Genomic DNA, 27,004 nt, shown 5'->3' with positions numbered 1-27,004 from the left:
CACATAGCAACCCTTGATTTGTCCTTGGTTACTGGTTTACTTTCTCTGTGAATGTTCCTAATTCTTGAATTGCAGTTTAATGTGATTTGGTTATCAGTTTTCTCTCTAACAACATGTTATTAAGACTTACAACATCTATAGTATTTTACTTTCATATTATGGTTCTTCTTATTGTCAACAATGTTTGAAATGGATTTTTCTTACAATGGCTATTTATGTAATGGAAAGATCAGGAACTGCCAAGGAACATGAACAGAGCGGTGACGTGACATAATAGAGACAGTTAAGTCGAGGTAAGGAACAAGCTGGTATCAAAGGTAGTCATTTCTAAACCTTAGCAAGGCGAGGACTGCAACCGCTCAAGACAATCGCTCACTGCCACCTTCTCAAAAGCAACATATGATGAGCAAAAAACGCTGGCCTTGCCAGCACTAACCACAACCCCTGAGTGAATATTTACAAATCACAGGTTTCACATTCTCATTATTCTCTGAATTGGACTGATTGCATTTTGCATTCCATAAGGTCAGTTAGTGGACAATGGTGAACAATATGTAAGCTTCTCTTGTATAGATATACACTTAACAAATATGAACCTTCTAAGTCAGCAATCATAGTTTCAACCCATATCTATTTAGAGAAACAAAAGTGTATGCCCCCATCTTGCACTTGTGCCATAATTAAACACAATTATTAACAATACAAGTAACATTAATGGCTGTGTTATTTTATAGTTCTACTTCCCGCCATGAACATCCTCTCAATGTCTATCCAATCAAACACTTTCATAATCTTAAAACTCTCTGCCTAGTTATCCTTCAGCCTCCTGTGTTCTAGAAGAAAAGGCACCCGAGGCTATTTAATCTGTCTTGCCAGGTTTTACATCTCTATTTGTACGTTATCATGGTCGATCTTATTTTGAGTCATGTCCTTATTATAAATATGAAACCAAAAGTGTTACTCTGTGTATCGCTACCCCTAGATCCCTTTGCTGCTCTATTCCATTTAGACTCTTATTTTGTAATTAGCATTGGAGCTCTTTATTCTATGTATTAAAATGCATGATCTAACACTTATCTCTATTGAAATTAATTTGCCAATTACACCTCATTCTGCAAATTTATTAATGCTTTCTTGTAATTTGTCACAGTCTTCCTTTGTGTTAATTAAACTGACCAATTTGGCAAAAGGATTGAGTTAGCTACTTCTCTCGCAGAATATTTTGAAACACATTAACATGTTCCAGAAGTTTTTAACAATAATCCTAAATGCTATGGAGATATTTGTGTAAAATTTGTAAAAGTTACATTTCAGTCATATCATTTCATGGCACTAATTTCTTATACAACAAAAGACCTGTTTAATGTAGTGTATTAAAATGACTGGAGAAGCCCCACTCTGAGGGAACATGCTGGAATTGAACTAAAATTGTGTTGAGATTTTGGAGATGTTTGACAGGGGCTACAATGGGAGGTGATGGCCTTGTGATATTATTCTCAAACTGTTCATCCAAAAACTCAGATAACTATTTGGGGACACGGGTTCGAATCCCACTGCAGCAGATGTTGGAATCTGAATTCAATAAAAAAATCTGGAATTAAGAATCAACTAATGACCATGAGACCACTGTTGATTGTCAGAAAACCTATCTGGTTCACTAGTGTCCTATAGGGAAGGAAATCTGCCATCCTCAGTTGGTCTGGCCTACCTGTGACTCATGAACCACAGAAATGTGGTTGAATCTCAAACACCCTCTGACATGGCTTAATGAGCCATTTAGTTATACCAATCACCTCAGTGTCTCATAGAAATGGAACCATATGGATCACCTGGCATCGACCAAGGCACTGGACTAGACAATGGCAGAAGCCACCCTGTTATCCCTGCAAAGTCATCCTGAATAATATCTGGGAGCAAATGCCAAAAGTGGGAGATCTGGCTTACAGACTGGTCAAGCAACAGCCTGATGTCATCATACTCATGGAATCCTATCTTACAGGCAATGTACCAGACACCACGATCACCATATTCAGATAAACCCAGCAAAGGTGGTGGCACACTGATATATAGCCCCCAACATTGACTCCAGGCACCATTAAGTCTCATGGATTCAGGTTAAACATGAGCAAGGAAACCTTTTGCTGATTACCACATACTGTCCTCCCTCAGCTGATGAATTTGTATTCTTCCATGTTGAACAATATGTGGAGGAAGCACCAAGGGCACAAAATATACAGTGGCTAGGGGATTTCAGTGTCCACCACTAACAGTGGCTCGGCTAATCAAGCTGGTTGAGTCCCAAAGGACATAGCTAGTAGACTGGGTCTGCAACAAATGGTGAGAGATCCAACAGGAGGGAAAAACATACTTGACCTCATCCTTACTAATCTGCCAGTTTACACATGCATCTGTCCATAACAGTATCAGTAAGAGTGTCCACACTCTGTCCTTGTTGCGACAAAGTACTGCCTACACATTGAGAATAACATCTATTGTGTTGTGTGGTACTATCGCCATGTTAAATGGACAGACTTTGAAAAGATGATAGAACAGTACAGTACAGGCCCTTCGGCCCTCAATGTTGTGCTGACTTTTTAGCTATTCTAAAATCAAACATACCTTCATATCCTTCATTTTATTATCAACCATGTGCCTATCCAAAACGTTGTTTAGATGTCCCTAATGTATCTGTCTCTAGAATCACTGCTGGCAGTGCATTCCAGGCACCCAGCACTCACTGTGTAAAGAACCGACCTCTGACATCTCCCCTGATCCTTCCTCCAATCACCTTAAAATTATGCCCGCTCACGATAGCCATTTCTGCCCTGGGAAAAAGTCTCTGACTACTCACAGTAGTTATGCCTCTCATCATCTTGTACATCTCTATCAAGTCACCTGTCACTCTTCTTTGCTCCAATGAGAAAAGCCCTATCCCCCTCAGTCTTTCTTCTTAAGATATGTCCTGTAGTCCAGGCAGAATCCCAATAAGTCTCATCTGCATCCTTTCTAAACCTTCCACATCCTTCCTATAATGAAATGACCATAACTGAACACAATATTCCAAATGTGATCTAAGCATGCCTCTATAGAGCTGCAGCATAACCTTGCGGCTCTTAAATTTAATCCCCTGTTAATGAAAGCCACATACTATACACCATTTTAACAACTCTATCAACTTGGGTGACAATTTTGAGGGATCTATAGACATGGAACCCAAGGTCCCTCTGTTCCTCCATATTGGCAAGAATATGCATTCTGTATTCTGCATTCAAATTCGACCTTCCAAAATGAATCACTTCACACTTATCCAGGTTGAACTCCATTTGTCACTTATCAGCCTAGATATGCATCCTGCCATTATCCTGTTGCAATCTACAACAGCCCTCCAGACCATCCACCACTCCACCAACTTTCATGTCAACAGCAAACTTACTAAGCCCCCCGCCCTTCCACTTCCTCATCCAAGTCATTTATAAAAACCATGAAGATCAAGGGTTCCAGAACAGATCCCTGTGGAACACCACTGGTCACCGAGCTCCAGGCTGAGTACTTCCCATCTACTACTACTCTCTGTCTTCCATGGGCAAGCAAATTCTATAGCCAGACAACCAAAATTCCCTGTATCCCAGGCCTCCTTACTTTCTGAATGAGGTAAAAACAATGACTGCAGATGCTGGAAACCAAAGTCTAGATTAGAGTGGTGCTGGAAAAGCACAGCAGTTCAGGCAGCATCCGAGGAGCAGTAATATCGATGTTTCGGGCAAATGCCCTTCATCAGGAATACAGGCAGAGATAAATAAGAGGAGGGTGGGGATGGGGAGAAAGTAGCATAGAGAACAAAAGGTGAGTGGGGGAGGGAATGAAGGTGATAGGTCAGGGAGGAGGGTGGAGTGGATAGGTGGAACAGAAGATAGACAGGTAGGACAAGTCATGGGGACAATCCAAGGCCCTAAAGGAGCCTTCCACATGCATCAAAGTTTTACCTGCACATCCACCAATATCATTTATTGTATCTGTTGCTCCCAATGCGGTCTCCTCTACATTGGGGAGACTGGACGCCTCCTTGCAGAGCACTTTAGGGAACATCTCCAGGACACCCCCGCACCAATCAACCACACCGCCCTGTGGCCCAACATTTCAACTCCCCCTCCCACTCTGCCGAGGACATGGAGGTCCTGGGCTTCCTGCAGCTCACTCACCACCAGACGCCTGGAGGAAGAACGCCTCATCTTCCGCCTCAGAACTCTTCAACCCCAGGGCATCAATGTAGACTTCAACAGTTTCCTCATTTCCCCTTTCCCCACCTCTTTCAGCTCAGCACTGTCCCCATGACTTGTCCTACCTGCCTATCTTCTTTTCCACCTATCCACTCCCCCCTCCCCCTTGACCTATCACCTTCATCCCCTCCCCCACTCACCTATTGCACTTTATGCTACTTTCTCCCCACCCCCACCCTCCTCTCATTTATCTCTCCACGCTTCAGGCACTCTGCCTGTATTCCTGATGAAGGGCCTTTGCCCGAAACGTCAATTTTACTGCTCCTCAGATGCTGCTTGAACTGCTCTGCTTTTCCAGCACCATTCTAAGCTAGACTCCACTCTCTGAATGAGCCAATCATGGAGAACTTTCTCAAATGCCTTGCTAAAATCCATGTGTATTACATCCACTGCTCTTCTTTCATCAATATGTTTTGTCACACCTTCAAAGAATACAGTAAGGTCTGTGAGGCATGACCTGCCCCTCACAAAGATCTATAATTCAAAGGATTATCCCTATTCCATTTCTTGAACAAAGGAATAACACTTGCCACCCTTCAATCATTTGGCACTACTCCAATAGACAGTGAGGAAGCAAAGCTCATCGCCAATGACATAGAAAACTCTTCCTTCACTTCCTGTAGACACCTTGGATATATCCCATTTGGGCCCAGGGGATTTATCTATTCATATGTTTTAAAATTTTCAACGCATTCTCCCTCTTAAAGTCCGGTTTGAGCATATCAGCCTGGTTCATGCTGTCCTCATAAATAACAAGGTCCCTCTCAGTAGTGAATATTGAAGCAAAATATTCTTTAAGGATCTCCTCTACCTCTTCTGACTCCAGGCACAAATTCCCTCCACTATCCCTGATCAGCCCTAACCTCACTCTGGCCATCCTCTTGTTCCCTACGTAAGTGTAGAATGCCTTAGGGTTTTCGTTAATCCAAACTGCAAAAGCTTTATTATGCCCCCTTCTAGCTCTCCTAAGTTCATTGTTCAGTACATTCCCAGCTACTTTGTAACCCTCTAGAGTCCTCTCTGCTCCTTGTTTTCTCAACCTTAAGTATGGTTCCTTTTTTCTCTTGACTAGATGTCCTACATCCCTTGTCACCCAAGATTCCTTCATCTTACCATCCTTTCCTTGCCTCAGTGGGACAAACCTGTCCAGCATTATCAGCAAGTGCTCCCTAAACAATCTCCACATTTCTGTCATGCATTTTCCTGAGAACAGTTGTTCCCAGTTTCAGCCCCTCAGTTCCTGCCTAATAGCATTATAATTCCCCCTCCCCCTATTAAATATTTTCCCATACTGTCTGCTCTTATTCCTCTCCATGACTATAATAAAGGTCAGGGAGTTGTGATCACTTTTCTGAAATGTTCTCCCTCCAAGAGATCTGACACCTGACCTGGCTTGTTGCTAAGCACCAAATCCAATATGGCCTCCCCTCTAGTCAGTATATCTACATATTGAGTCAGGAATCCTTCCTGCTCACACCTGACAAAAATTGCTCAATCCAAACTATTTGAAATAAGGAACTTCCAAACAATAGTAGGGAAGTTAAAATCACCCATGATTACAACGCTGTTACTTTTGTACCTTTACAAAATCTGCCTCCCAATCTGTTCCTCCTCTGTTGCTTCTGTAGAAAACTTCAAATAAAGTGACTACTCCTTTCCTGGTTCTCACTTTCACTTATACTGACACTGTAGATGGACCCTCCTCAATGAACTCTCTTTCTGCAGCTGTGATATTATCCAATATTAACAATGCCACTCTTTCACCCCTTTTACCTCCCCCCCATTCCTCTTGAAACATCTAAATGCTGGAACATCCAACAACCATTCCTGCCCTGTGATACCCAAGTCTCCGTAAAGGCTGAAACGTCATAGTTCCAAGTATTGATCCATGCTTTAAGTTCATCACCTTTATTCCTGATACTTCTTGCATCAAAATAGACATACATCAACCCATCACACTGACTGCAACTTTGCCTGATGAACTGTCTATCCTTCCTGCTAGAACAAATCTAGCAACTCAAGACTGGGCATTCATAAGACACTGTGGGCCCCCAACAATAGCAGAATTGTACTCTGGCACAACCTGTAACCTCATGGTCTGGCATATCTCCCATTCAACCATTACCATCCAGCCAGTGGATCAACCCTAGAACAATAGAGAGTGCAGGAAGGCATGCCAGGAGCAGCATCAGATATACCTAAAGATGAAGTGTCAAACTAGTGAAGCTACCAAACAAGACTATTTGCATAGGTGCAAGTGCGTACTGCAGATGCTGGAGATCAGAGTTGTGAGTGTGTTGCTGGAAAAACACATCAGGTCAGGCAGGATCTGAGGAGCAAGAAAATTCACATTTAGGGCAAAAGCCCTTCACCAAGAATGAAGCTGGGAGCCTCGGGTTGGAGAGATAAATGGGAGGGGGTTGGGGCTGGGGGAAAGGTGGCTGAGAGTGTGATAGGTGGATGAAGGTTGGGGGGGTACTGGCGATAGGTCGGAATGGAGGGTGGAGCAGTTAAGTGGGAAGGAAGATGGACAGATGGGACAGGTCATGAGGATGGTGCTGAGCTGGAAGGTTGGAACTGGGGTAAGGTGGGGGTAGGAGAAATTTGGAAAATGGTGAAGTCCATACTGATGCTCTGGGGTTGGCGTTCCTCCTCCATGTGTTGGGTGGTAAGGGAGTGACGATGGACGATGCTCATGACCTGCATGTCCTTGGCAGAGTGGGGCTACTTGCATACCAAACAGCAAAGGCAGCAAGTGATAGATTGGAACTTCCTTATTTCAAGTAGTTTGGATTGAGCAGTTTTTGTCAGGTATGACCAGGAAGGATTCCTGACTCAATATGTAGATAGGCCAACGAGAGGGGAGGCCTTATTGGATTTGGTGCTAAGCAACAAACCAAGTCAAGTGTCAGCTTTCTTGCTGCTAAATGATCCTACAACCAACCAAGCAGATCTAAGGTCTGCCGTCCTGCCACATCCAGTCATGGATGCTGGTGGACAATTAGACAACTCACTGAAGGAAATAGCTCCATCCTCAATGATGCTGAGGATGCTCATTGTCTCAGCCTGCTCCTGCCCCACCGAACTCATCTCTGCATACCTCGACACGGTCCTGTTCCCCTTAGTCCAAGAACTCCCCATCTACGTTCGGGACACCACCCACACCCTCCATCTCCTCCATGATTTTCGCCTCCCCGGTCCCAATGCTTTATCTTCACCATGGACATCCAGTCCCTGTACACCACCATCCCCCATCACGAAGGACTCAAAGCCCTCCGCCTCTTCCTTTCCCGCCGTACCAACCAGTACCCTTCCACTGACACCCTCCTTCGACTGACTGAATTGGTCCTCACCCTGAACAAATTCTCGTTCCAATCCTCCCACTTCCTCCATACCAAAGGAGTTGCCATGGGCACCTGCATGGGCCCCAGCTATGCCTGCCACTTCGTAGGATATGTGGAACAATCCATCTTCCACAACTACACTGGCACCATGCCCCATCTTTTCCTCCGATACATCAATGACTACATCGGCGCTGCCTCGTGCTCTCACGAGGAGGCTGAACAGTTCATCCACTTTACCAACACCTTCCACCCCGACCTCAAATTCACCTGGACCATCTCAGACTCCTCCCTCCCCTTCCTAGACCTTTCCATTTCTATCACGGGCAACCGATTCAACACGGATATCCACTATAAACCGACTGACTCCCACAGCTACCTAGACTACACCTCCTCCCACCCTGCCCCCTGTAAAAACGCCATCCCATATTCCCAATTCCTTTGTCTCCGCCGCATCTGCTCCCCGGTGGACCAGTTCCAATACCGTACAGATGGCCTCCTTCTTCAAGGACCGCAGATTCCCCTCAGACGTGATCGACGATGCCCTCCACAGTATCTCCTCCAATTCCCGCTCCTCCGCCCTTGAGCCCCGCCCCTCCAACCACCACCAGAACAGAACCCCACTGGTTCTCACCTACCACCCCACCAACCTCCATATACAGCGTATCATCCGCCGTCATTTCCGCCACCTCCAAACGGACCCCACCACCCAGGGATATATTTCCCTCCCCTCCCCTATCAGCGTTCCGAAAAGACCATTCCCTCCGTGAGTCCCTCGTCAGGTCCACACCCCCACCAACTCAACCTCCACTCCTGGCACCTTCCCCTGCAACTGCAAGAAATGCAAAACTTGCGCCCACACCTCCTCCCTTACTTCTCTCCAAGGCCCCAAGGGATCCTTCCAAATCCACCACAAATTCACCTGCACCTCCACACACATCATCTATTGCATCCACTGCACCCTATGTGGCCTCCTCTATATTGGGGAGATAGGCCGCCTACTTGCGGAACGTTTCAGAGAACACCTCTGGGACACCCGGACCAATCAATCCAACCACCCCATGGCTCAACACTTTAACTCCCCCTCCCACTCCACCAAGGAAACGCAGGTCCTTGGACTCCTCCATCGCCAGACCATAACAACACGATGGTTGGAGGAAGAGCGCCTCATCTTCTGCCTGGGAACCCTCCAACCACAAGGGATGAACTCAGATTTCTCCAGTTTCCTCTTTTCCCCTCCCCCCACCTTGTCTCAGTCGGTTCCCTCGAACTCAGCACCGCCTTCCTAACCTGCAACCTTCTTCCTGACCTCTCCGTCCCCACCCCATTCCAGCCTACCACCCTCACCTTGACCTCCTTCCACCTATGCCTGAAACGTCAAATCTCCTGTTCCTGGGATGCTGACTGACCTGCTGCGCTTTTCCAGCAACACATTTTCAGCCCATCCTCAATGATGGAAGAGTCCAGCTCATCAGTGCAAAACTAAGGCTGAAGCCTTTGCAGCAATCTTCAGCCAGAAGTGTCAAGTGAATAATTCATCTTGCCTGTTCCAGTGGTCCCCGGCTTTACAGATACCAGTCTTCAGCCAATTTAATTCACTTCACGTGATAACAAAAAACAGCTGGAGACACTGGGCACTGGAAAGGCTGCAGGCTCTGACAACATTCTGGCAATAATATTCAAACTGTGCTCCAGAACTTACTGATCCCCTACCTATGCTCTTCCAATACAGTTACAACACTGGTATTTACCCAACAATGTGGAAAATTGCCCACATGTATCCTGCACATAAAAAGCAGGACAAATCCAACACTGCCCATTATCGCACCGTCAGTCTACTCTCACTTATCAGTAAAGTGATGGAAGGTGTCATTAACAAGGCTATCAAGCAGCACCTGCTCAGCAATAACCTGCTCAGTGATGACCAGTTTGGGTTCCACCAGGGCCGCTCAGTTCCTGAGCTCATGGCAGACTTGGTTCAAGCATGGACAAAAGAGCTCAATTTCGGAAGTGAGGTGAGATTGACAGCCCTTGACATCGAGACCACATTTGACCAAGTGTGGCATCAAGCAGCCCAAGCAAAACTGGAATCAATGGGTACCAGGGGCAAATTCTCCATTAGAGTCATACCTGGCACATAGGAAGATGATTATATTTGTTGGAGGTCAGTCAAGTAAGCTCCAGGGCAACTCTGCAGGAGTTCCTCAGGGTAATGTCCCAGGCCCAACCACCTTCAGCTACTTCAACAATGACCTTCCCTCTATCATAAGGTCAAAAGTGGGAATATTCACTGATGATTGCACAATGTTCAGCACTCGTGACTCCTCAGATTCTGCAACTCTCCATGTTCAAATGTAAGAAGATCTGGATGTAGGTTTGCTTGCTGAGCTGGGAGTTTGGTTTCATGAGACTGAACCTTCCAACTCAGTGAGCAAACCTACATCCCGAACCTCAACCTGAGCTACAAATCTTCTCAAAACTTGGTAACAAGATCTGACAATATCCAAGCTTGGGCTGACAAGGGGCAAGTAACTTTCATGCCACACAAATGGCCATCACCAATAAGAGACAATTTAATTATCGCTACTTGACAGTCAATGAAGTTACCATCACAGAATCCCCTACTATCAATATCCATTGGGTTATCCTTGACCAGAAATTCATCATAAACACAGTGGCTACAAGACCAGGTCAGAGGCTAGGAATACTTCAGTGAGTAACTCACGTCCTGACTCCCCAAAGTCTGTCCATCATCTACAAGGTATAAGTACAGAGTGTGATGAAATACTGCCCATTTGCCTAGATGTGTGCAGCTCCAACAGCGCTCAAGAAGCTTGATGCCATCCAGAACAAAGCAGCCCATTTGATTGGCATTATATCCACAAGTGTCACTCCCATCACTACTAACGCTCAGCAGCAGCAGTGTGCACTATCTTCAAGATGCACTACAGAGAGTCACCAGAGATCCAAAGACAATACCTTCCAAACCAACGACCACTTCTATCTATAAGGACAAGGGCAGTTGATACACAGGAACACCACCACCTTCAAGTTCCCCTCTAAATCTCTCACCATCCTGACTTGGAAATATATCGCCATTCCTTCACTGTTGCTGGGTCAAAATCCTGAAATTTCCTCTCTAAGGGTAGTGTAGGTCAACATACAGCAGGTGGACTTCAGCAGTCCAAGAAAGCATCTCCATATTTCATTCTCAAGGGCAACTAGGGTTGGACAATGCATGCTGGCCAGCCAGCAACGCCTGCATCCCACAAAATGAGAAAGAAAACAGTTGGAATTTGAGACTTTTTAGATTAGATTACTTACAGTGTGGAAACAGGCCCTTTGGCCCAACAAGTCCACACCAACCCGCCGAAGCACAACCCACCCATACCCCTACATTTACCCCTTACCTAACACTATGGGCAATTTAGTATGGCCAATTCATCTGACCCGCACATCTTTGGACTGTGGGAAGAAACAGGAGCACCCGGAGGAAACCCACGCAGACACGGGGAGAACGTGCAAACTCCACACAGTCAGTCGCCTGAGGCGGGAATTGAACCCAGGTCCCTGGCGCTGTGAGGCAGCAGTGCTAACCACTGTGCCACCGTGCCGCCCATTAGTATGATCAGTATCTGCTTGGTTTCTACAAAGCCATGTTCTGGAGGTGGAGCTCCAGAACATGACTTTGTCATCCAGCTGATCCCAAGCTTATATTTCATTACGTGACAGACCTACAAAATGCACAAGAATGAAAATTTGCTGAGATAAGTTGTTACTTTCAACATCTCAATCAAAGTTCCCCACAATCTCAGTTTACTTTGAGCTGAATCTGACCAGGCTCTGAGTGCCATGTGATAAGCTGAATGAGTGGTGGAATCAGATGAGACGTTTGATGAAGACAAGCTTGATGTTGAGGTCACCTCATTGTATTTTTGCATGCTTTTCTCACCTGGCATGGTGAGATCCTCACTAGGCAGCAGTAAGCTCAAAGTGGACACTCATCATAGCTTGTTAAATGCCTTGCATTAAGAGCCCAACTTGCTACGTGTTGAGCTCTCACTAAAGTTGTCAACAATACTAGCCATCAGGAACATGAGACATGGAAAACAGAATGGATAGTTGGTGGGTCCAATTGCAACTTGGACCAAAAGGCTCTATATTGGACACCAGGCACCAGTGTCTCATATACTGGCCATATATACTCTATGTCCACAGATGACATTGGCATTCATAACATGCCAGGCTCTGGGAACCTTCATGGTACACTTCCAGTCCACTTACAAGATGTTTATGCACTTCAGTCTGCACCAGCAATGTAGTGGTGCAGCAGTGACAATGTGCACTCACAGAGACTCAGCCAGCTCATGGACTGGACCAGGCTGCATCACTGGCCTTTCTGCTTGTTCTCATTGCACTAACTCACCCTGAGCCCACCTGGATGTTGACTACATCATGACCTTGCATTACCTTCCCTTTTAGCGCATTGCCCTCTCAGCCAGATGCACTTGGCTCATATTACACTGAAGTCTTGCCATGCCATCCTGACACTATAAGTCCAGTGTAGCTACCTTGACCAGTGCAGGCCCTGCTTAGTGCAATCAGAGTCAGGAATATCTGCTCATTAGGGGTGAGGAACATAGCACCGTTCTTGACTCTTTCTGCCGTATGCTAGGCTTTTGCTCAAAGTGAGTATGAGAGAGAGGTAGCTATTATGGAAGATGAAAGTTGTTGGCATACATATTACTTCTCATGTAGGTGGGATGTTTTCTTAAATGAGTGACTACATCCTGTAGTCTGTGAAACAATTCTCCTGATATTTTGTAAGTCAGTTCATTCCTCGAATATTTTGTCAAATTCCAATTGTGTTGATAAACTATTCAGCTTTTACAATGCACAGGAATCATACTGCCAGCTCAGTTTGTATATTCTAAATGAAATCCACATTAGGTTTTCAGCACTTCATTTCCATGTACTATGCTTTGATTTAACTGCAGTGTCTTGTTCCAGTAAACCACCAGAATGCTATAGGTTGGCCTTTATTATTTTCCAACTTGAAACAAAGCAAACATAAGATAAAATACAACCTGCTCCTCCTAACAAACGTGATCAAGTTTGACAACAAGATAGAAGAAACAATTATGTATATTATGCTGTTACACTGAAAATAAAATGGAATTCACAACAGGAATTTGATTTTCAATGCTTTGTTGTATAAGAAGTCTTAAAATGCAATGTATTTTATTAATAATTCTGGCATAATCTTTCTTTCCAGCACTCAAAAATCACTCTAAACCTTAGGGTGACTTGTCGTTGCATGCTTGTCTCAGCAACATAGTTCACTTTGGGCTTCCATAGAAACTCAATTTGATAGCAGCAGATATCTTTATGCAGCAACAAGACAGGAATTAGACAGCTCTCTGCTCTCTGCATCTGTGATTCTGGAAGGATGTCAAATCACAAGCATTTTTTTAAAAAATGATTGCTTGCGTGTGGCATGAAACAGAGCAAATAGTGGTGAACAAGGAATACCAACCAAGTCTGACAATGCAATTCTAAGCAGGCTATCTTCAAACTTAGAAACCTAGAAATTAGGAGCAAAATTCAGCCATTAAGATATTTGAGCCAGCTCTACCATTCAATATCCTTATGGCTGATCAACTAACTCTGTATCCTGTTCCTGCTTTCGCCCTATACCCTTTGATCCCTTTAGCCGTAAGAAGTATACCTATCTCCTTTTTGAATATTCTTGCCTCAACTGTTTCCTGTAGCACAGAATTCAATAGGTTAACCATTCTCTGGATAAAGAAATTTCTCCTTGTCTTAGTCATAAATGGCCTAGCCCTTATCCTTTGACTTTGATTACTTGTTCTAAGCTCTCCTATAATCAGAAACATCCTCTCTGCATTTACCCTGTCTTGTCCTGTTTTAATTTTATCGGCTTCTAGATTCTCCCTCATTTTTCTGAACTCCAGTGAGTATAGATCTAACAGATCCAAAATCTCTTTATATGTCAATCTTGCCAACCCAGGAATTAGTCTGGTAAATCTTTGTTGCACTCCCTCCACAATCAGAACATCCTTCCCCAGATAAGGCAATCAGAGCTGTACATAATCCTTCAGGTGTGGTATCACTAAGGTCCTGTGAAACTGCTGCAAGAATATCCCTGCTTCTGTACTGCAATCTTCTTGCTATAAAGACTAATATATCATTTTCCTTCATCATTGCCTGCTGCATCTATACACTTATTTTCAGTGTTTCATGTACCAGGACATCCAAATCTCGCCTTCCCCGTTTCCAATTTATTGCTATTCAGATAACAATTTGTCTTCCTGTATTTGCCAGCTATATGGATAATCACATATTTATCCACATTATACTTCATCTGGCATGTTTTTGTCCCACATCACATTGAAGCAAAACTGTCTCTTTCTTACAGCTTACCCTCTCACCCAACTTTTTGTCGTCTGCAAACTTAAAGGTATTACATTTGGTTCACTCATCAAAATCATTAATATATGTGTTGTGATTAGCTGGGGCCCAAGCACTGAGCCCTGTGCTACATCACTAGTCACTAGCTGTCACTTAGAAAAAGGCCCATATATTCTTACATCTTATTCTTTTGTTTCCTATCTGCCAACCACTCTCTGTCCACATAGAGTACGCTACCCCAAACCCATACACTTTAGTTTTAATGTTTCTGTTGACTGGAGGTTGGCTAAAGTGGTGCCAATGTTTAAGAAGGGTGGTAAGGTCAAGCCATGGAACTATAGACCAGTGAGCCTGACATCGGTGGTGGGCAAGTTGTTGGAGGGAATACTGAGGAACAGAATGTACATGATCTTGACCAGATGGGCCAATGGGCAGAGACGTGGCAAATGGAGTTTAATTCAGATAAATAGATGGTGCTGAATTTTGGGAAAGCAAATCTTAGCAGGACTTATACACTTAATGGTAAGGTCCTAATGAGTGTTGCTGAACAAAGAAACCTTGGAGTGCAGGTTCATAGCTCCTTTAAAGTTGAGTCGCAGATAGATAGTATAGTGAAGAAGGTATTTGGTAATGCTTTCATTTATTGGTCAGAGTATTGAGTACAGGAATTAGGGGGTCATGTTGGGGAAACAGGACATTGATTAGGCCACTGTTGGAATATGGTGTGTAGTTCTGGTCTCCTTCCTATCAGAAAGATGTTGTGAAACTTGAATGGGTTCAGAAAAGATTTACAAGGATGTTGCCAGGGTTGGAGGATTTGAGATATAGGGAGAGGCTGAATAGGCTGGGGCTGTTTTCCTTGGAGTGTCAGAGGCTGAGGGATGACCTTATAGAGGCTTAGAAAATTATGAGAGGCATGGGGTGGGGGAGTCCAGGACTAAAAGGCATAGGTTTAGGGTGAGAGGGGAAAGATATAAAAGAGACCTAAGGGGCAACTTTTTCACACAGATTGTGGTACGTGTATGGAATGAGCTGCTAGAGGAAGTCGTGGAGGCTAGTACAATTGCGACATTTAAAAGGCATTTGGATAGGTAAATGAATAGGAAGGGTTTGGAGGGATATGGACCAAGTGCTGGCAGATGGGACTAGATTGAGTTGGGATACCTGGTCAGCATGGACGGGTTGGACCACAGGGTCTGTTTCCATGCTGTACATCTCTATGACTCTATGACTTGTTCCCTAGAATTATATTCAGTACCACTCCCACTTGGAAAAATTTCTACAACATGACCTAAAAAGCTTTCCTGTATAAATTTAAAGCTCTGTTCCCTCTTAGCCTTTCACACTTTGCCTCTCCTTGTTACTATTGGGGAAGTTGAAATTACCTATTATTTTAACACTTCTCTGGTATCTGCCTACATATCTGTCCTTCTATATCTCCCTGACACTTTAGGGTTCTGTTCTCCGCTCCCAATAACGTTATTACACTCTTTTTGGTTTTACATTCTCCCCCTAAGGCCTCAATTAAACAACATGTCAAGAAATTATCCCTCCTTGTTGTAGGAGGGATACTTCACTTTCTGGTTAATATGACACACCACCTCCTCTTTTACAGCAGCTTTGCTTATATCACCTGAAGAGGCATCCCCTGAAATATGGAGCTCCCAGACCTGTCACTACCTCAACCATCTTTCCATGAAAACAATGTCATATTCCTGTGTATTAATCAGCACCCTCAAGTCATTACTTGCAAGACTCCTTGCATTAAAAGAAGACATTTGTGCTCCCTTGTGCCTTAATATGTCTATGTGATCTGTCTTTTGTGCTGGTTTAATTTTACTTCGACATTGGTCTGTGCTTTATCATCTATTTAAAATCCATTCCAAATTCCGTCCCCTCCTAAATTAGGTCAATTGGATATCTAGATATTAAGTGAAACTGTGACTCACATCTGGCTGATTCTAATTCTGAGAAGTGACTGAAAATGAGCAGCAATGTATCAATTGCCCACCAAACATCCTGCCTAGCTTTCCATTTTATAGACTATAACAGTTGCTTGACTTAATCTTGAATTAAAACAAAGAGAGCAGACTGACACTTTTTAATTTGAGAATTGTTCAGGTGCTGCCTCTGTGGTTCTTTGGTATGTGGTTGACGAATGGAATATAATCACTGATTTCTGCATTCAAGTCAGGGCTTTGTGTTACATGTCAGCATGCGTGTTTGGTCATGATGTGACTAGAGCAGATTTGATCAAGTATTCTGTGATCCCACATCTCTCAGAAAAATACTTTTGTTTTCTTTGATGATTATTTACTCTTGAGCAGAAAGTTAATTCTAAAATCTTTGCCTTTGGAAGAAAACTATAATTACTCCCTTCTTTTCATATTCTGTTTGATCACTCAGTCAAAACAATGAGCAGGATCGACCCAGCCCTGATGATGTGAATGTTGGTGAGTCAGTGGGAAAATAGGGGGAGATTGGCAGAAACAATACTGCCAACATCAAGAAAATAAAGTTTGATTCTCCAGCCATGTTTTGAATGACAACATGTGAATCTCAGTAACGAATGGCCAGAAGTTATTTGCATCCATTTGCTTGCAACAACATGCCATTATTATCTCGTCTGACCGCATTGATCTGTTGTGTATTATTCTCGCACATTGTCAGATAGAAATTAGACAGTGACAATTGCTGACATGGAAGCCAGAACAAGTACCTGACAAGTCCAGTTCATCAGACCTCCAAAGGACAGCAGGCACCAACATCTCAGGGCACTGTCAATACGTATTGGCCACTAGCAAACCCCCATTCATTAGATGTTGGATCAGACACCAGCCTCACTGCACCTTTACGACACATCTTGGACCCATTTTCATTACGTTTCTACTCATCAAAAACTGCACTTTGGAGTGCATCAGCACTTACCCTGCCGTAAGGACACTTTTTTTTTGTAGAAGGGACAAGCACTCATCTCAAGGATTGGACCTGGGTGCATCACAGGGCTCCTCCCATATTCTATTAGTGCTCACACATTTTTGGGTATACTTGGCTGTTCATAGCATCCTTGCTTTGCCTTGCTTTTTTGTGCTTTGGCTCTCAGCCAGAGCTGAACAAGTCACAGTATTTCTGGCTTGTCTTGTGTTTTAGTGCAGACACAAAGCCAGACAACTTGTCATGGTTGTCAACAGTGACCATCTAGGGCACGGACAGGTTGTTGCATGTCAGTGTATGGCACTAGTCTCATACTTGCATCATGTACCAGAAGTATACACAGCAAACACACTTCAGTCAAATGGCCATCTCTCAAAGCCTAAGAGGTGTAGGATTTAGTTACACCAAGAGAGACAGACTTAGGTCAGGGAGTCCCAGCACAATAAAATAAAAGCAGTATCTAATATCACTCCCGGGGCTTGCAGGAGGTCAGTTAGTCATTAGGGATGCCCGGGGTCAGGTGGTTCCTGCCACTACAGTTCTAAGAATGGGTCATGTTCAATCTGGAAGATCCAATGCAATCAACCAACCAATGGAGATGCGAGGAGCAACATGGGTATCAGTCAGGATATGGTCAGTCATCCACCAAGGCTGTCCATTGAAGCCAGTTATAGAGATGGGCCACAGGCAGTCTTAGGGATCAACTCAATGAAAATCCAAGGAGTTATCAGGAGCCAGAGCTTTGCTGGAAAGTTCAGAAACTCAGTTCTGCAGATTGGTACAGTGAGTCACAGGCAGACAGAAGTACTTTGCAAGCAGGGTCCCAGAGGTCCTGCTGGACAAACCTGTGTTGACACAGGACTTCCTGTTCCCCCAGGAGCAATAGAAAAGGCCACAACAGTGGACTATATCAGACTGGTAAGAGACTCTCACCCAAGTTAGAGCAATATCAGCTACCTGGAGAAGTGACCAACATTGTAGGAAGATCAATGACCTTCTCCATTGTGCCACCTTGAGTGACACCATCTTCTTTCTGATACCTCACATTCACTTTATCTCTGCCACCCCACACTTAGCCTCATGAGCCAACACTCTCATGAATGCCTGCAATATTTTCCCTCACCCACTGTTCGCCACTCAAACCCTGACAACGCCAACCCTGTATATCCTCAGTGTATCCACTCACTTACCAGTGACACTTTCCCAGCTGCAGTAAACATAATGACAGTGCCACCCAGTTTCATCTCCCTGAGCACTTGGCTCACTTGGCAGAAAGTCTCAAGATGGGAGGTAGGGATGACATTCTATTCCTTACTCCTTATGTGGACAACATCCGGACTCTAAGAGCTCTGAGTGTCTAATGGAATGTTTTCAAAGCCCTAGACTGTATGTGAAGCTGCGCTTGACTTACGGTGCTGGGATCCTTGAGTGAAGGCTATCCCCCTTGACTTTACTGACTTGACTCTGCTGACATGAATGACAAGTTTCCTGGCTTTGTGCCTATGTTAAACAGCAGAACTAAACAGAGGTAACATGGTATATTTGACTGAGAAGGCAAAATGCATAAAGGACAAGGAAATCCAAGGCAGGGATGCTGTGACCATTCAGGTAGGCTCAGAGTGCATGAGCACTATGACATTGAGTAAAGAACCCGGAGATGTAGCCTGGTCCAGTCCATGAGCACAGAGTGTCCTCACTGTAGTATTATAATAAATGCTAGTGCAGCGAAGGTGTAGCATTGAAGTGCAGAAGCTTACTGTACATGGAGTTGTGTCATGAGGATTCTGAGAGGCTGGCAAACATCAGCTGCTAATCTTCACTGACATGGGGTCCCGACGGCCAGTACCCATGCCGTTTGACGTGACATAATAGTGCCTGGTGATCAGCATGGAGGTCATTCAGAGCAAGTGGGATCTGAATCCACCAAGTACCTGCTCTGATTTCCCTGTTGAATATTCTCAGCGCTGAGCTTATTTGACAAGTTTGGTACATAGGGAGACTGAATATTAATGAGCGATAAGCGATAGCGAGAGTCACTCCTACCACCAAGATGAGTCTTGTTGGTCTTCTCAACCGATTCTTATAGGCTCTCTCTAAGATTCTGTCTTCTGTTTCATTTCCAAGAACATTTTCTATTTTTAATTCAGAATTCCGCATTCACAGCATTTTCCTTAATTGACTGCTGGTTCAAATCAATGTGAGCTGGATGCAGGAGTCACTTACGAACTGTAAATGTGTTACTGCTCAAAAGACAGTAGGAGTAAATGCAGTTTCAGATTTTTTTTTGTTTTGCCTTTGCTTCAGTTGTTGCAAAATAAAAGTGAACATTTTCATCCATTTGAAGGCTTCTTTTTAATGACATGCTCCCACATAATAAGATGATGAGAAAGAATCTTTGCTGAGCCAAGTATAGCATTTCCTTAGAAAGTGCTAAGATGGGATGATGCTAACGTTGGGAAATTGTACAACTTGGTTCCTCAATAGCAATACTCTGTGAATGTGTATTTGTAATGAACTGTCAACCATGCCACTGATTTTCCCTGAGAAGTACTCGGATTTGGATTCACTACATGCACAGTGAAGGGCAACTCCTGGCTGGCAGCACTTTACCTGGTATGGTGGCTAGGCCTTAGAGATGGTACCGTCAGGCAATCCTGGAGGTCCTGGCTATAGTAAGTGCCTCTGAGAGGGAAGATGTGTTAAGCAGGGTACCATAGAGGTGTATTCAAATGTAAAAGGGAAGGTTACAATGAATAGTGTGAGAAATCTCACCAACGCTGACATGGAGGAAACTTCTATGACCAAACTTGATACAGAGCTGGTTTTTGGTAAAATTTAGCCCAATGTGTTAAACATTTACTGGAGCTTTAATTTTCAGTATTTAGTTGTGTTTCAGTAAGTTGCAGCTTGGACATATCATGACTTTGCATCATGCCAATGTGCTCAATCTCTTCTGGTGTCATGATAAGCTTAACCACAGGGTTCTTTTGTATCGACTCCAACATGTTATAAAACATCAACTATAGTCTATCCACTCTTTATTGCACTTTAATATTAAAACTGATGGATTTGTGTGTGCCTACCATTTCTTCAATTGCCTTGATGCGGCAATGTTGTTCCCCTCCATCTCTCTTTATTTGAGCATGAGATTTTCAATCCCTGGGATTACACAGAGAAATCAATACTCAGCCATGATTCATGTGCTCAAGCTATTTCTTTCCACAGAACAGGTTGTCAATCAATTTCTGTCCAATCTGGCTTGGCTTCTGTTTTCTGGGTTTCCTGTCAGTGGGTTTATCCTTGCCACTATGCATTAAACATGCAGATTTGTTACAAAAGAGCAGGGCTGTAACTACAGTCACTAATATTTATACCTCCAGCTTCCTCCCCACCCTAGCCCTTCCCATCCACAATATAGCCATTTCCTTCCACTTGCACTTTATAAAAGACACAAGTACATGCAGGATTATTTGACAGCATAACATAGCAGTCATCTCATATTCCTTTGTTTACTTCAAGCCCCTTGGAATTCTTGAATTTAATAGATTTCTCTCAGATCCATTTTTTTTTGCCTGCAAAGAGGACTTATAACTGCTATTACATTTCCTGTACTTTCTTTTCATTAGTCTGCTTATATACATACCTTCCAGATCAGCAATTTTCTCATTTATCACATTAAAGAATGCAGTGACCCTCAAATCCTTTGCTTTCTCAGCAACACCTGCAGCTGGTTCATAATTCACCCACCATCACTTGAACACTATCCTGTTCTGCTTTAGGCTTCCAGTTTACAGCTGGAATTGTTCAAACTTTAGGAATTCTTGCCGTCCTTTTAACATGTCGTTTGTATCGTCTATTTTGATTATTACTTCTGATACAATGGACCGAAGTTCACAGTGGCTGCGGTAGACAAACAGTATTCCATCATTCATTAGCCTTGCTCGTGATCATTTCATATCCAAGACTTTCTGAATTGACAGTTTCTGTATGCTACAGATCTAAACTGTGCAATACTCCATACAGAAGGGAATGGTAGGGGTTAGATTAACAATGGAAATGTGAATGTTAAGCTTTCTGTGAGTCCACCTGAAATAATGGAAAGGTCAGAATTATTTGAAGAATTCTGTTTCCTTGCTGAAGTGCTGTATCATAGCATTTGACCTGGCATATAATGGTCTCAGACTCCATCGTAATGAGGACTATTGGAAGCATAATACATTGCTGAAAAAATGTTACTCTTTGTAACCAAATAGCTTAATATTAGTCCAGACACTGAAATGCCTGCAACTGTAATAATTGCATATATTAGGAATATTCATAAATCTGTGCTGAATCTTTCAGTATCAAGTTGTTCACGTCTTGTGTTTATAATACCAAAACTAGCTTAGTTATTACATAACTCAGCCTTGAATGTTTTCAATGATCCAGCCTCCACTGCTCTCTGTTAAAAATTCCGCAGACTAATAACCTATCAACTCAAAAAACAACATCACCTACTCAGTTTTAAACAGGATACTCCTAAGTTTTAAACTTCTGTGAGTGGATCAGTGTTGGATTGGTAATCAGTGGGGGCAGTCCGAGGATTTACCAAAGGGGAGAGATGGGACATATTGCAGGAGAGGGGTTAGATGTATCAAAGAATGAAGATTCAGAGCTATCATGGGAATGGGTTAGACAGAAAGAAAAGGAAACTTCATTCAATGATCCATCTGTGAATAAATATAGAATTCCTGCAAAATGAATAGGCATAGCACAAAGCCATTTAGGCAGAAAAATAATTTTATTTTCTCACTGGAAAAACACAACCATTTCAGAGAAATGTCCAGGAGCCTTTTTCAGGCTTCTATGTGTTGCAATTGCCAGCTCAGTAGGACAGTGTGTTGTTCTATTATCTACACAAGTAACAAGTAAGGCCCAGAGAAAAAAATCCTCAATAGGAGGTGAACTAAAAGGTGACCGTGAATTAATGTGATGAACAAGATGGGAGGAAACCGCTTGACATCTTAACTGGCTCATCTTCATTGGTTAATCCAGTCTGAGAAAGAAATTGACAGAGGGAAGCAATCAGGCTCTGGAAGTAAAATATATAAAGAGATGCTTGAGGTGCGGAGGCAATCCTTAACAAGTAGGTGACTTTTTCAAATGCAAGAAGAGCATGGAAGAGTGAGGAAGATGAAATTTTTGAACACTTTGGCTGAAGAGCAGAATGCTGTGATCACGAGCTGTGCCAACCATTATTGGTCCTCTAGGATCAGTGAAATGCTTTTCTGCACATATAGCCAATACATTGTAAGAATTATAACAACTCATTCTTATTAAATGTAATAAACTACCTTACAATTAATAATGTACATTTAACTATCTATTGTTCCTAAACACTTAATTTTCAGGCCATATTGTGTGCATTTACAGGTTTGTGTGTTGGGCCTTGGTATGGATGTACTGAACCTCCACCACAACCAGCTGACTGCCTGGTTTCCTCAAATCAGAAGGCAGCACTGTTGTCACATACCACAAAGGTAGGTAATTAGGCTGGGCATTATCTGATGACTTAAGGGCCTTAATTAGTGGCAGTTTGGGAAGGTCAATCAGGGACCTTCCTACTCAGAACTTAATTGTGCAGGTTGCAGGAAGAGGAAAGTTATTTGCCAGATGCCACTTATTTACCTAATCATCACCTTGCCCACCACTTCTAGGAAAGGGAAAACTTCCATCTTTAGAATCAGCTCAGACTGATTAATCAGTGTCTTAGAGATGTACAGCACAGAAACAGACTCTTCCATCCAACTCGCACATGCCGACCAGATATCCTAACTTAATCTAGCCCCATTTGCCAGAATTTGGCCTATATCCCTCTTAATCCTCCCTATTCATGTACCCATCCAGATGCCTTTTAAATGTTGTCATTGTACCAGCCCCCACCACATCCATTGGCAGCTCATTCCAAACACACATCACCCTCTGTGTGAAAACGTTGCCCCTCAGGTCCCTTTAAATCTTTCCCTTTTCACCTTAAATTTATGCCTTCGAGTTTTGGACTCCCACACTACAGGGAAACGAGCTTATCTATTTACCCTACAAAGTCCCTCATGACTTTATAAGCCTCTATAATGTCACCCCTCAGCCTCCAATGCTCCAGGGAAAAAGCTCCAGCGTATTCAACCTCTTTCTATAGCTCAAATCCTCCAACCCTGGCAACATCCTTGTAAATCTTTTCTGAATCATTTCAAGTTTCACAACGTCCTTCCGATAGGAAGGAGACCAGAATTGCACACAGTATTCCAAAAGTGGTGTAACTAATGTCCCAAACAGCCGCAACATGATCTCCCAACTTCTGTACTCAATGATTTGTAATATAGGTAAGCATACCAAATGCCTTATTCACTATTTTATCTATCTGCAAGTCCACTTTCAAGGAAATATGTACCTTCACTCCAAGGTCTCTTTGTCCAGCAACACTCTCCAAGACCTTACTGCTAAGTGTATAACTCCTGCCCAGTTTTGCTTTTCCAAAATGCATCACCTCAAATTTATCTAAATTAAACTCTGTCTGCCATTCCTCAACCCATTGGTCCATCTGATAAAGATCCTGTTGTACTCCGATATAACCTTCTTCACTGTCCACTACACTTCTAATTTTGGTGTCATCTGCAAACTTACTATGTTCACATGCAAATAATTTACATAAATGGGGAAAAGCAGTGGACCCAGCACCAATTCTTGTGGCACATGAATGGTGACAGGCCACCAGTCTGAAAAGCAACCTTCCACCATCACCCTCTATCTTCTATCTTTGAGTCAGTTCTGTATCCAAATGGTTAGTTCTCCCTGTATCTAACATTGCTAACCAGTCTCCCATGAGGAATTTTATCAAACACCTTACTGAAGTCCATATAGACCGTGTTACTGCTCTACCCTGATCAACCTTCTGCATTACTTCTTCAAAAAAACTCAATCAAGTTAATGAGACATGATTTCCCATGCACAAAGCCATGCTGAATGTTTCTAATCAGTCCTTGCCTTTCCAAATACATGTAAATCCTGTCTCTCAGGATTCACTCTAACGATATGCCCACCATCAGTGTCAGGGTCACCGGTCTATACCCCTGGCTTTTCCTTACTATCTTTCTTAAATAGTGGCACCACATTAGCCAACCTCGAGTCTTCTGGCACCTCGTCTGCGGCTAACAATGATACAAATATCTCAGCAAAGGACAACCAAACAATTAAATAAACTTCAATGGTTGCAAAGAACACAATTGTTAATGTTCTTTGCTATCCAGATATCCATTCCAATTTAAGACTTAGGCAAATAAGGAATTGTAACATGAAAATATTAAAATGCCAATGGGGCAGAATTGGTCACCTGCTATACCTTGCCAGCCTGGCTTTTAACCTAACCAGATATCTGTACATAATTTGATGACTTTGAATTTATGTTAAATGTAATTAAGAATTACAATATTTACATCGACATTCAAGATAATTACCTGAAACATACCTCAGCTAATTATTTTGACTAAGTAGGTCTGAGCAATTGGAAGAAAAATTAATACTTCAATGATACCATTATTCTGGTGAATTAGTATTAAAAATGATTCCATATATAATCATGCAACTTTTCTATGCTATCTTCAATTGAATAGGCTATATGAAAATTGAAGAATTACAACATAATATGAAATTTAATATTGGATTTTAAATTAAACATTGCTAAATTGATGAGGAAATAAAGAATAACCTTCCAGCTGAATTCTTAATTACTTATCAAACATTTTTAAAAATGAAACATTGAAACCATTCTTAAGGATAGTGGAATCAAGGGTTATGGGGATAAGGCAGGAACAGGATATTGATTGAGGATGATCAGCCATGATCATAATGAATGGTGGTGCTAGCTCGAAGGGCAGAATGGCCTACTCCTGCACTTATTGTCTATTGTCCATTGTCTATTCTGAGGAAGTATTTCTATAGGAGAAAGTGAGGACTGCAGATGCTGGAGACCAGAGTTGAAAAATGTGGTGCTGGAAAAACACAGCAGGCCAAGCAGCATCCAAGGAGCAGGTGAATCGACGTTTCAGGCATAAGCCCTTCTTCAGTATTTCTATAGTTTATTTTAGTTATACTAACAACATTCAGTTGACAACAATTATGCCTGATGCTCCCATTCTCACTGCTGCACAATTCTTAAATCACTGCAATTTTGAAAATAGACCATCCCTTGACCATTGAGGATGTGGTAACTAAATACATCTGTTACCATCTTTTCTCCAATTGTCGTACTTCATTTAAAAAGTTGGATGGAACTGAGAAGAAACAGCTTCAACCAAACAAAGATAGTTTTCAAGGCAAACATAATTATAATGGGCATGACAGGTTTGGAAAGGAGAAGTGACACATATAAAAAGCTGATAAATATAACCAAGTGTTTTACCTTATCTGCATATACAAGGGAGAAAGAGTATCACACAGAATCTAGATATGATCTGATCAATCAAATAAATTCTATACCAGTTTATTTTCTACATTTGTTTATAAAGAAACCTTTAAGGACCGACCAGCTAATTAATTATGAATGTAGTATTCAGTTTAAAATAGTTTGCCCCAGAAAAGTTATAAGCCCTATTATCAGACTCAGCTACAACTAATCAAAATTCTAACTGATTTGAAGTTTTCTTCATTTCTATTTATTTTCAATGCTTGAACCATTATATGTGAAAATGATCAAGTATTATCACATTTTTCATTAATTTCTGCTGATTTGCAAATCCAGTACTACAGTTCCAGTATGTGGACAAGTATGTAAATCAGATGTTCTTGTCCCACATGTTTAATCCCATGCAATATGGGCCGAGTGACCAGAGCAGCTTAAGATTTATACTGGCCCTTGTTCCAATTCAGATTTCTTTGAGCTGATCAGGTTGAGCAGAGCATATTGACCAAATTACAAATGGGCGACCTCAGACTCTCCAATGTCGAAGTCACCCCAATTTAGACTTTTTTGACATGTTACCATGGTTAACTAAACAATATGGTGTTGCATGGAAAGGTAACAAATCATTCTTTTGTTTGCATGCAGATCTAAGTTAGGTCTTTTTGGTTGTTATATTATGTATGTTTTTCACTCTTCTTTACACTAGCTCTTACAGGCAAATCATGTCTCCATAAAACTGCAAAAATATCTTCACTGGTTTTAATAGCTGCTCTGTAAGGGTTTTAGGAATCTGGAGACATCTTGCAATGAAGTCATGGACCTACTCTCCATTCAATATAAATAGCACAGTCTGGGCAGAGTTAGTTAGATCGAAGGTAGGTTTAGTTCATGATTTGGTATCTTCACAATGATTACAATGTACCAGACTACCATGTATAATTGCATTTAGCATGAATACGCAATAAGTGGAGTTCTAAATTTGCCTAATTCTGCAATCAATTCTTGGTTGTGCCTTCTCCTCAACCAGTCTGTCTTGAACTCGACTTTCAGATGTGGGGAATAGAACCACAAGACATAAAAACATTCAGGCAGCTTTCAGCAACATCGCAAGGTAAATGAAAACAAATCCTGTCTACACATTTCTTTGGCAACTGTATCAATCCTTGACTGACATAAAAGTTTCTTCACTTTATAAAAACTATGGACATCCTCAATCTTGACAGTCATTCTCATCATCCACAATATCACACTCCTCTACCTGAACTATTTCTTGGCATGAACTTCCTTTGCACAAATATACACAAGATATTACCAGGTTTTCTGAAGAGAATTGCATACTACAAAGTTGCTCAGTTGTTATACTGTACATGACTCAAACAACATCATATAGTGAGATACTAACTCTAGCATAGCTGATTGGTGGAAATCACTAATTCTGGAAAAGAGGTCAGATCAAGGTCCTGGTTCCCAAATAAAGTCATTCAGCATTTTTAAGCACTTTAGTAACACTATTCCTTTATTTGCACCAGATCATCGAAGTTATAGCTGTCCTGACTATCTTTATTCAAATATATGGTGTCAATAAA

This window comes from Hemiscyllium ocellatum, chromosome 15 (genome assembly GCF_020745735.1).
Source record: "Hemiscyllium ocellatum isolate sHemOce1 chromosome 15, sHemOce1.pat.X.cur, whole genome shotgun sequence".
Lineage (NCBI taxonomy): Eukaryota > Metazoa > Chordata > Chondrichthyes > Orectolobiformes > Hemiscylliidae > Hemiscyllium > Hemiscyllium ocellatum.
Note: the sequence above shows the minus strand (reverse complement) of the source record.